Below are 13,004 nucleotides of genomic sequence, written 5' to 3' on the forward strand. Positions count from 1 at the left end.
TAACCCTATTTTCAAAATAGTAAAACATCCATCCATCCATCTATCCATCCAACCATCCATCCATCCATCCATCCATCCATCCATCCATCCATCCATCCATCCATCCATCCATCCAACCATAAATCCATCCTCTTCCACTCCAGGATCATGGGAGGATGGACTCTATCTGTGGTGTCACAGTGAGAGTGAGAGTAGGGTGCACTCAAGATAGCAGCGAATCAGCAATAATCAAAATCTTTCACACAGTTTGTCATTGAGTTATTTAGTAAAACACCACAAACAGTTACCTCAGGACAGCGATAAAAGAGATTTATTTCTCTAAAGCTGTGTCATTAACTATAACAAAAGCTTATCCAAACACATTTGTTGAAATTTCTCTCAGGATTTCTCAGGTGTTACAGAATGAGGATTATATTCTATCAACCTGGCTCCTATAGTTGGATAATTAATCTTCATTGAGCATTACGTAAAATGAGACGTCAGCCTTTGGAGACAAGGAGTTACAAATGTCTGCTTTAACAACCCTGTTTGTTCAGCATCTGCTGCCAAGCTCATATGTGGCTCGTCACACACCACTGGGCTCTCAGCATGAGCTGCTGCTCAGGCACTTCTAAAAATAAGCAGGCAGAAGTAGTCTACCTTGTACGCCCATCTGTCATGGAAGTATTTGAATTAGTATCTGTCTGTTGAGTGTGAATCCTCTTCCTTTAAATACTTCCAGATGTCCATCTTCTTGACATTTTACACAAGCGAAACACAGTAAATTCATCAGGGGTGGGACAAAAAAAGAAAGGACTCGTGGTCATCATATGAGTGTAACTTGTAGGTTTTGCTTAGTCAACCCACACCTGGCGCACATTAAGGTGTGGGCTAGTGCAGGTCATACAAGTGGCAATCATTGGACTCTCATTAAAGTTACAACAGCTGCACAAATCCCTGTAGACAAATATGTAAAGAAAAAGGCAGGCTGCCACTAAACTGCAGTGGGTCTAAATGACCTTACATCTTGAGTTTACCTTCAGACCTATTGACTGATTGATTAGAAAAATCAAATAATAAAAACGTAATAATAATAATTAATAATGTAAGATGATCAGTTTTTGTCAGTAATAGAGAAGCAGTTAGGAAGCGATGTGAGGACAAATAGTGCTCTTAAATATAATTAATATAGAAGTCTGCATCATCAGTTTCAATACAAAACAATTGGAAAGAATTACACAGATGACCACAACAAGTCAGAGCTGATCGACTACTCTGTTATGTACACACAGCGATTGCGGCTGATGGATGAGGCAGCCAAGTACACACAACTAAGCGGTGTGGCACATTCTTACACAGACACACGTTCAGTCTTCCTTTGCTTTACACTGAGATGGAAATATTAGCACTGTCTCCCACCCTCACGCCTTCAGACACATCTGTCTCTGACATCTGTCTGTCTACACTGTCTGACAGACTTTTCTCACTGTCTCCCTTTCTCTCTGTGTCTGCACAGAGACATGTCTGTTCTTCAGCATCAGTCGCGTTTCTTTCCTCGATGTCTTCCCCTGTCTGTTTGCTCCTACTGACCTTTTTCCTCCCTTTGGAAACATACAGGCTCAGCGACCTGAGACCACTCAGTCACCTCCCAGACTGTGGTGGAGGTCAGAGGACAAGACGGCATGTTTCAGGAAACCACAGCGGGGAAAGTTTAGTGCACACAATATTCACTTAGCCTTTATGATACAGGCTGTCTGACAAAAACAGTTTAATCCCCACTGAAATTGCTTGACAAACCACACTGCCTTCCTCTCTTCACCGCAAACCAGCTGCAGATTCATACTTGATGCCAGCAGTACCCTTGCACTCAATCTTGGTAACTGCCCTGGTGTTGGTTGTGGTTTCTGGGCGAAAGGCAAAGACATTTGCAGCTCCTCGGCTCCCTAAATGCAGCTTTTATCACAAAGCACACCTTGTAAAATTAACACCTCCTAGAGTCAAGCTGCAAAAGTCCTCATTCAAACAAACCCTATACACAAACCACAGCAACACAGCTACACACACACTGCCACAGCTGTGCAGCTAAATGACCAAACTGTTTACTTCTTTCCCTCTGCTTTGCTCAACCATCATTCTGGGTTTTCACAGCATTCTTTTGTCTCTTTGTCCAATGCATTCCTGAAGTTTGGTGTTGTGGGGTACAGCTATGCTGTGCCTGCACACATTCACTGTTTAAAAAACCTTTGTTGTGTGCACACGGCCGACTGAATCTGTTGCACAGTAAAGTCACAGGCCACACACCAATTCTATACTACAATGTTTTTGTTTTAGGAATTTTTTTCATTTTGTTAGACATGGCACAGTTGAAAGTAAAAGAAGACCACTCTAATTTGTCATGTGTTGTCATATTTTGATGTATTTTGACAACAACTTTTTATTGGTCATATTATATCGGGTAAAAATCACCCGGCATTAGTGATTGTGCTACTTTTTATAGCGATAGGGTTAATAAACTATGTTCCCCTGAACATCATGTGCAAAAACAAAACGTATGCACAAACCAATGTAAATGGTTAGTGTCAGATTATTAATTTAAAAGTGTTTACTGCTGTTGTTGTTGTTATTTTATGTTGAAACTGTATATAATGTGGTTCCCACTGAATGTGTGACTAAGAATAGTGTTAAAGTTTAGTTACCAATGAGCCACTATCACTGAGACATCATCTTTAGACTAGTTGCTGAAATGTTTAATACAACAGCCTTTGCTAACTGGGTCATGCAAGCAATGAGTATTCTGATAAAAGTTATGCTGTCCCATACTTTAGCAATATAAATGTGAGCTTATTACTCACAGGTACACAGTAATAAGCTGTTTATGGATACTATAGAACTGTATTTTTTTTACTATAAGAAAATAGTGACACTGTAAAACAACAGTAGAAAGCCTGTAATTGTGCCCCTGAGGACCATATGTAAGTAAACAGTTACATTTTTGTATTGGTGTGTTGTTTTAATTAAAAGTCATACAGCTTTAAAAAAAATGTTGTCTCCTTAGTGTACTGTTCAAGGGAAGTAACCTACCAGCTATTGTACATAGTCATAATCACAGACTTTAAGTGAGAATATAAATTTATCATTGCTGAGACTCAACCTTTACTCCGTTTGCACTCTCCTCCTACATGTCTGATCAGGTGGTTTGATCCTAATAAGAAATAGCCAAATCTCAATTTTTACTGACAATGAGCCAAACCAAACTATGGAGAGATGTCAGAGAAAGAAAGCATCACAAAGCAAATCGGACCGCAGAGACAGAGCTGCTGTGGACCAAAGGCAGTGTTTGCTCTACAGTCTCTTCTCACCAAACTGCTGCTCTTACCGCCATCACATGCATCTGCAAGTTTGGCTTCAGGCTTTCTGCACACAGGCATGCACGCAAAGCATTTGAATGGATATTTGCGTCCAGCGCTGGGTTTACTGAGAAGCTCAGAGTGATGCTGTGCATGAAGGATTTAGAGGAACGCCCATCCATCTAACTTAAGGGATGCTCCGCCCGCTTCTCAGCAGCATGATGGTGTGTCAAAAATATTAATTACATCTTAGCAATGTGTCATAAAACACAACACATGAGTTAGACAACAACATAATGGAAGATGAATATTTCTGGAACTTTAAAAAAATATATCTGTAGTATAATTTTATTCCTTAATAAAAGCATGCTTTAAAAAAATCACAGACAGAAGTGGATACCTTAAAATGAATGTCATTTCTAGTGTTATTAAAAAAAACACGCTATAAACAAAAAAACAAACAAAAAGAAAAAAAAGTATTTAAAAGATAAGATACAAAATTTCAATAATTCCTTACCTTTGTAAATAACTTTACTGGAAAAAAATCAGACTCTCAGACAGAATAGCAGACAGCCACGCAAAGAGAACTCTAGCAAGTGAGCTCATAACACATGCACACCTTGAGGACTCAGCTTTTTATCTGCTGCAGGGTGGAGTCACTGGGGTGAGAGAGAAAGAGGCAAAGGGAGAGAGAAAGGGGAAGGGTGGGATGGAGGAAGCAATGGAGCGACTGCGATTTGACGGAGAGTAAATATCACTTTGCAAAAGGTTATGCCAGAATTTATAGTGGCAAAACATCCTCACATCCCCCTGCTGAGTGTCAGCAGTGGATGACAATGATGAAACAGGAATGTTTCCCTCATTAATGATGTGATGTACTTGATGCAGTAACAAGCAGAGTAATTAATTAACCCCTTAGCAGTCCTACAAATTTACAATTAGTCCCCTAAACCATCCAATGTACCGTGGGCGGTACGTCCGACTGCTAACAGGTTAATCTATGTGAGCTCAGAGACGGTGCAGCTGGCTGTTTGCAACCACCTGTTCTGGTACACACCTGGGAGAAAAACACCTTTAAAACAGTTGAGCCTATAAATAAGTTAAACATTACTGTACCTGCAAATTAATGAACTTCTAAGGAAATTGTAACTGGTATTGTCCTCTTTACTTTTAATGTACTTTTAATCTATGATCTGCACCTACATTAGTATTTAAAATAGTGTTTTTTGTATATAGAAAGCTTTTCCGATTAGGTAGATCTGCTTCCACTACTTGACTGTATTTCAGTGATAATACCTTCCAACCCCATGTGCAGTTCACTGAAACACATCCTATGTTGCCAGGAGCTTTGGTTTCACTCATGACGATTGCATTTCATCATCAGTGTTTATTCAACGTTTGTCCAAAACAGAGGGGGAAAATAACATCCTGCTGTGAACGCCTATGCAAGCAAAAGTGCGAACAAGTCAGCATCGAGTGCGGTGGAAAGCTTGCCGATGTGTACCTGGAGGGAGCATTCAGTCACAGCCTCAGACTAAAAATACTCTTTTTCTCAGAGTTTCTTTGTCCGTCTGTGACGACAGATGCTTTCCAGGACAGTTTTGACACGTGTGTTCGACAAGTTTCTTATAACAACCTAGTAACTCTGACGTGTCTCGCCACCTAAATATATACAGCATGTACACAAAGTGTGACTCTGTTCTTCAGCTCTGACTGTGCGTTGGCATTTATTTCCTTTGCGTAAACTGCCATGCTCTTTGCTCGTGAGATTTTAGATGCGGAACAGAGACCAGCAGTGTGTCTTTCCTGAGGGTAACCGCACACACAGCGCGTGCGTGCGGTTCCAAAATGACACAGTGGTGTAAAAGGGTGGATGTCCTGTTGAATCTCCAACAGCCAAGTGTTAGCTGAGTCAGCTTACTGGTTCAGGCCTGATTTGGTTGACGAGGACTGTTAATGTGGATGATGTTTTCATTGGTATCAAATATTTATGGCAAACATGTAACACAGTAAAAAGACAAATGCTCTAAAGAGGTTTTCCTTCATTAAAGAGATTATCAGCTCAAACCATTTTTAAAAAAAAATAAACACTGCTGTGATGTTTGTAGATGTTGTGTAGGCCTGGTCTTAAGTCTAAATACCTCATGGCAGTTTTGATCTCTAAGGACCTTTGCTTGTAATTGTTCTCTTCCCTCCCACACAAACAGATAACTCTTATCAGAAATCAGAAATCAGAATATAAATATATATAAATATAATATAAATGCAATAAATACACCACGCACACACAGACACACACTTTGAGTTGCAGTGTGAACCGTACACGATACCCAGGGTGTAATGAGTTGTGTGTGTTTGGCCTCGTGCTTTAACTCTCTTCCTGTTCCATTAATGAAGCCTCAATAGGCCCTCATGACTGCTGCTCACTGTCCAAACTCCTTTTTGTATCCTGCAGCAAGTGAAAGTAGGCCCGGTGTACTGATCAAATAGTCAAAGAACACATTATTGCTGCTTTAACATATAGATACTATAGTCTTTTTCAAAAGAGGAAAAAAACAAATCATTCCTGGTTACTTGCTCTGTTTAATTTGAAGTAGGTAGTTGGAAGAGCTGGGCTCCCAGCCATAATGTTCAGCTGGAACACCCCTTGTAGGTGGACTCCATGCTCAGAAAGGCAGACTAGTCACACGAACCCCAACTTTGCTATTCAAGATGGCAGCAGTGCGTGTAAACAGCAGTAAAACTGCTACCAGTGTTGTGTATTATTAATTTACTAAATAACCTACACAGGAAACTTTAAATAAGTCCCAGTACATTCATAAACTGCTCACATATATGTTTCATTTTTTGAAACTCACACTCAACTTGCCATGTGAAAGCCATAAAAGATAAGAGATGAGACTAAAGTAAATCTGGATGTTTTGCACATAATATATAATAAGTTAACAAAAAACTTGAATTTTGCTTCGATTCCTCCTTTAGAGGCACTTTTGTAAATGGCCTGTATTTGTATAGCACTTTACTTAGTCCCTAAGGACTCCAAAGCGCTTTACACTACATTCAGTCATCCACCCATTCACAGACACATTCACACACTGGTGATGGCAAGCTACGTTGTAGCCACAGCTGCCCTGGGGCGCACTGACAGAGGCGAGGCTGCCGGACACTGGCGCCAACTGGCGTCAACGGGCCCTCTGACCACCACCACTTGTTTCACAAGCTAATGACTGGAAAATCAGTAACTCACTGAAGTAGCGAAAAATGTAAAGACCAATAAAATGAGAGGGGAAATTACTTTTCACTATATTATGGAGCTGGGAAGGACACTGAGGAAGCTCCTCATGATCACATTAATAAATGAAAGCTGACAGTCGAGCTGTGCAATACTGCAAATGGTTCTGATACCAAGTAAATGCAGATTGCCGACTCCAATAGCGATACAGATACTTTTAACCTATAAAAGCAGCTTATGTAGGGCAGAGCATTGTGTCATGATTTATTAAATTTATTTGCCTTGAATCATCAATAATTAATCATGAATTATGAATTCATTCATTCATTGGATAGAATACATTTTAATGACCACTAAATCACTGTGGTGTTTGCTTTCCACAATAATCAGTTAACAGAACAAAACACACCTTTCAGCATAGTTCATGCTTTTTCATGTATTTTGAAACTGGGTTTCAAAATACATGAAAAAACATGAACTATGAAAAAAAGGTTCAGACATTTTTTCATAGTTCATGTTTGAGGTGTATTTTTTATTTTTATTTTTTTAAATTAACACAATTAAGTGGGCTACATGAACATAGAGGATAGAAACAAAGTATCGATTCTATCACACTAGTATCAATGTGACACCAATACCAGCGCTGGTATCGATACGCCGATATTTGGATTGAACGTCCCACCTCTATCATACAGTGGCTGCAGAGTGAGTTATTAGGAGACTCATTGCTCAGACAAACACTGACTTGCATGCAGTATATAAGATAGAGTGGCTTTGTTTTTCCACCTGCTGGCAAGCTCCCTTTGTGCTCTGAGAAAGTTTATGATGCATATTATGCACGACTTTGAAAAAAGCCCCTGATGAGAGTTGCACTGAGTATTTGTGTTTCTGCCTAACAGAGTTCCAGAGGGACAAGCACCTAGACAATTAATTAAAACACTCATTTGGCCCAAATATAGGATATAGTTTGTTAACAGTAAAAGCGAGTAGATTGCACATAGAATGGTAGCTAGACAGAAGACACAGTAGTATTGTGTGGAAATGTGCTGTCCTTAATTATTAGATGTAACCAATGTGTGCCCATTCTGCCATTCATTCTCACTTCTTGACTATTATGTGTGACCTCTACTCTTCAAATCATGAATACTTGTGTTTAGTTCATGCACAGTACATATACATCCCACCAACTGAATTCAACATGGCAACTGTCGATGCATTTTTAAATATTTGAAGGGCCGCAAGTGTACTTTTTACAGTTATAAAGCCCATCACCATAGGAACTGACTGTTAAGAATCTGCTCTTAACAGTTTAACAGTTGCCATCCGATAGCTTGGTCACAATTTTAGATGAGTTTATGGCATCTGAGTTTGTAAGGCAGCCACATTCCTTACTCCTTCCTTCTTCACCATGAGGCAATCTTGGAATTTGCAGTGCAAACAGGAGTAAACATCTGAAAGTGTCCATGTCACCTCATCCATAGGGACAAAGACTTGTGGAATTTAGACCTGCTAGAAGCACCCCAAAATACTTGTGATCACTAGGCATCACCAACATGTGATCAGCAAGCTATGTTTATCAATCTTGTTGGCGTGGAACCAGTTCTATGCTTTTTATGAAAAAAAGTTCCTCCGCGATTACACTTAGATACCTAAATATAGACCTAAAGTCTTAAAACACATAGCCCTTTGCTGATTCTGATCTCACAGTAAGTTAATATTTACCTCTTTGTGATGTCACCGGCCTACCGAGGGATTCTTTAAGAGGTCAGCAAGTAAATCAAGGTGATACAAAGCTTTTCAGCAAGCGTGTGAGCCTCTTTCATTTTAGACTTTTACTATTTTGACCCTTTGCCCTCAGTGGCCAGAGCTTTGAACCTTGACCATCCTTACCCCACAATGAACATTCCCTGGAGATATTTTAGGACACATTGCTTGAGAACCTAAACTATGTCAGGAATAACCATCACTATAGTACACGAGGCAGTTAGGTCTTGACTGATTGCTATACATTTATTTACACACCTGTTGCATCACAGCTACTTTGGTTAGTGATAAAGACCAACACCAATGACATCACCATTAGCTTCAGCAGTACTGTGTACTGTGCTGCTTACATCTCTTAAATGTCAGTGCTTTAACATCATTCTCTTGAGCATGTAACAAGCAAGGTGTAAGTTGTGGTTTTATCTGTTACTGGGCTCTTACATCCGATTTTTTTTAACAATTAAAAAAACCCAAAACATGTCAGCTTTGTGAGTTTATTTCTCAAAATCTACTTGCTTTAGAAACTTTTTGGATGCTGGTGGTGACACAATATTGCTTTATTCATTCTTATTCTAAGATAAAAACCTTGATGTCTACATGTGTTTGGAAGAAACACAAGGTTTTTGTTGATGGCCTTAAAGAGCATCCAATGCCCTAAAGTCAGAAAGCAGCTATCACGTTAGCACCTGGTGCTTATGACTCCTTATTGCATTGGGGGTTGGTTATTATATAAAGTATATATTAAAGTTATTATATGGTGGCCCTGAGAGGTCAAATGGACTGTAACTAGCAAATACAAAATGCTGGAAAAACTAAAAAAGCATGAAAAAAAAATCATGAAGTGAAAGTTGAGTATTTAGGACTACGTAAACGAAATGCACTAAGACACGTTACTGTGTTTTAATCACAAACATCATAGGTATATAATTTTAATCATTATATGAGAAAGCTGCAGATACATGTTTTTTATTAGCTGTTTACTGTTAGCTTGTCATTTCTGCTCCATCACATTATTCTGATCAGAAACACAGAAACACTATCAAAGTGAAGCGACCATACCTGGAAACAATAGTGGAGAAGTTATCAACTTAGTTAGCCTGTTAACTGCTAATCACTATTTCAGCAACATTCATTTTTTCACCTTCAGAATTTGTTGCCAGGTTTTCTCCCAGGCAATGTTGTAAATGTCAACTAAAGAGCCTACTGCATTATAATGAACCACTGCATAATATTTTCTTTAGGTTTAATTTCCCAACAGGCAATTAGCGTAATATGGTTTTTCCATCTATAAATCTTTAGCATTTTAACAGTTAACATATAATAGATTCAGCCAGTTAAATACAAGGTATCCCTGCGCAGCCTGCTGGTTTCCACATTTACCATACATCCACAGTTGCCACAGTTAAATCCCTTCCCCCCTCATCCTTGCTTGTGATGATCGAACTGTTGAAGCCTTTCACCCCACACCTGCCATGCTCAGAACATACTTCTTCTTTCTTGCCCCCTACCATGTGTTCTAGCAATGAATCATTGACTTTAGGAGCCCCCTGTGCCATTTAAAACCACCTCTCTCGCCACCAACAAGGTTAGAGGTTTGTTATTGAGTTTTTTAAGAAAACAAGCTTGTCTCTCACAAATTTTAGGCTGCCAGGGCTTGTACTGCCACATCCCTTGCACAGAGAGCTCAATCTCATCACTGATGATAAAGAGAGAGCCATTCTAACAAGGTCAAAACTCTCTAACCTTGCTTTGTTACTTGAGCTGGTAGCATCGGGCATCTATCATGTGTACAGTGTACACATGTACACACAGGAAAGCATGTTTTTTCACTGTGGAACTAAATGTGTAATGTATCACAGGCCTGATCACCATAGCCATTCATCATCACCTCAAACAACAGAGTCTCCACTAAGTCTGGTAGCCTGACCAGGCTAATGGTACAAGCAATACAAACCATTTGGTAACAGTCCAGCTATACCTGTACCTGTGCCTCTAATGTTTAGCTTTGGGAGTTTGCTGTGAATGTACAGGAGGCCCACATGCTCCCCCACTCACAGCTGGCATTCGCCGTCTTCACACAGCAGTGTCGCAGCAAAGCCTCATACATGATGTCTAAGGGTAAAAAACACACACATACAGCACCTGGCCCACAAACCTTTGCGTCAGTCAGCAGACTGGAACATTGTAACTCTCACCAAGGACTATCCAATTATCACTGTGCAAAAAGAGATATGTTTACAATGCATGAGGTATTTTTGTGGGGAGTCAACAGTCTGTGTGGAATCAATCTGTGTGGAATCAACACCTCAAGCAGAGAGGTTAGTACAGCAAAAATGTTAAAACTGCACCTATTGGGCCTGAACAGTTAAGCCAAAGAGGAAGTGTCTTAAATTGGCACTTCTGTCAAATGGCCAACAGAGGGTGGCACCTCTGATTGCTGAGTGCTGACATGATTTATGACCTTATTAAAAAAACATTGAAATCTTGATAAACTGAGTTCATGGCCTCAGTTGATAGTTTCAGGTGTACATAATGTATTTGTTTTTTGTTTGTTTTAAATATGGTCCCTTTTAAAGTAAAATACATTGCTAAATCAGGTTTATTGTAGGCTAATAGTGGTGTCACTGAATAGCAGCGCTTACTAAAACAACAGTGCTTACTGACTGAAAACTTTGGGCAATCCTCAAAAACTCATCTCAGTATCCCTGAGATCTGGCAGAAGTGAGCATCATTTTTCAGAAATTTGTCAGATATGATTTTTTTATTCCCTATTTGTTGCTGTGTGTACAGAGGGTTAAGATTTCAAAATTGATGGGGGCTATCACAGGGGCTATGACCATCTCTTATATACAGTCTATGTAAGCAAACTAAGAATCAAACAGACCAGACTTAAAAACACTGGGTCAAATATCCAGGACCAGGACTCACTACTTTTTATATATCTGAAAAATTAGCAAATTAAGAAAATGTAGGACATATAAGTCCATAACTGAAAATATTTACAAGGAGCTTGAAAATACAAACTAAATTATATAATGCTGAGAATCGAAAAATGTTCCCCATTTAAGAAAAATCTTTTAGCATTAATTTATTTTTTGCTCATATTAGGTTTTGTCCCAGTTTCTGATTTTTCTGTCCTGTGGTTTCACTGCCGCGTTCCTATTCAGCATCCACAACTTGACAAACAGACGGCGTCTCATGAGCGTTACGTTGTATGACATGCCAGACAGAGACAGGCAGTCTGCAGATTTCTGCAGTGGGTGGGAAAAACAAGTGAGTGATAAATAAAAATATTTGCAGCTGAATATAGGATTATAATACAGGTCTGAAAATATGAGAATATTACAGGGTCAGAATATTTCACTCTTCAAGTACATGTTCTTAAATTCTTGTCTGCCTTCTTTTCCTTTAATATCATTCCAGCCTTTTCTTTTCCCACAGGTTTCCCACACGCTTTAGATATTTGATGAGTTTTACTCATTTGCATGACCTTTGACTTGACACTGGGTTATTTACTTTCATTTTCTTCATTAATTTTGGATAATAAAGAGATTTATAGCATGGAGCCAGTCAGACATGAGCATACACATGTAATCAAATGGACGCCACAACTGCATTTTAAAAAAAAACTTTGGCCTCATGTGATTAATGCGTTTCATAGCTTTGTGCGAATTCTTACACACTGCTTTTACCTCTGACCCACAATCTGACCCACAATCTGATTTATTAACTGCTTGTGTGAGTGTGCGTCTCCTGCTGAAGAAGAATTTAAAACCAAAAGGCTGCCTTTAAATGACATCTATTATCTATGAGGAGACCTTTTTTTTCTCAGTTGACAGGCAGGCAAACTACCTTTTTAACGACAATATTCTCAGTCAACTCTGTAAACAGGTATTGTTCATGTGTATCCCCCCCCCCAAAAAGGCATACGTGACTTTGTGGCTTACTTTTACAGACTGATAATTCATAATAAACAGCTCATTGCAGTCAGGAGTTTGGGGGCTTTCCACAGTGTTGTAGAGGAAGGCATCTCTTAGCAACAAAGCTAATTCAAGTGTGATCAGAAACAGGATGATTGCTCTGGTGACTGATTTTGATGTAATTATAGTGGACTGCAACTTCATGATGCATCATTGAGCATCAGGATGATTAAGGTGGTAGTGCAGGGGTAAAACTGATTCTACAAACATGGGATTTTCCTTTTTTTTAATCTTCAATTTGTGAAAGTTACAACATGAAGGAGAGCACTATAGTGTGAGATATATGCAGTTATGGTCAGAGGCTCATGGTAAGTTTGGGCTTTTAATGATTTCTTTGAACGCTTCCTTTTCCACACCTGAATGACTGCACAGCATGCATCTTCAACTGACTTTGAATAAATAAAAACAAGAATTGGGTGCACAAGATCAGGATTTAGGAAAACCAGTAGATAAAATGTAGATTTTTATAAAGTTATGTTTACGTTTGACTGATGTGTGAAAATAAAACACAGAGTCATACAGGAAGGAAAAGAATGGAAATACAAAAGGGGGACCAGACAACCATGGGGACAGGACAAAGAGAGACAAGACAGGCATGGGGACATGACTGGGGAATGGGATAACTGAATATTACAAAACCAGGAGGATGAACTAGAACATAAACCGGGACTACAGAGGATATAACAAATGCTCAAGGAAACT

Source organism: Pundamilia nyererei, unplaced genomic scaffold (assembly GCF_000239375.1).
Source record: "Pundamilia nyererei isolate P.nyererei 1_Seehausen unplaced genomic scaffold, PunNye1.0 scaffold00055, whole genome shotgun sequence".
Classification (NCBI taxonomy): domain Eukaryota; kingdom Metazoa; phylum Chordata; class Actinopteri; order Cichliformes; family Cichlidae; genus Pundamilia; species Pundamilia nyererei.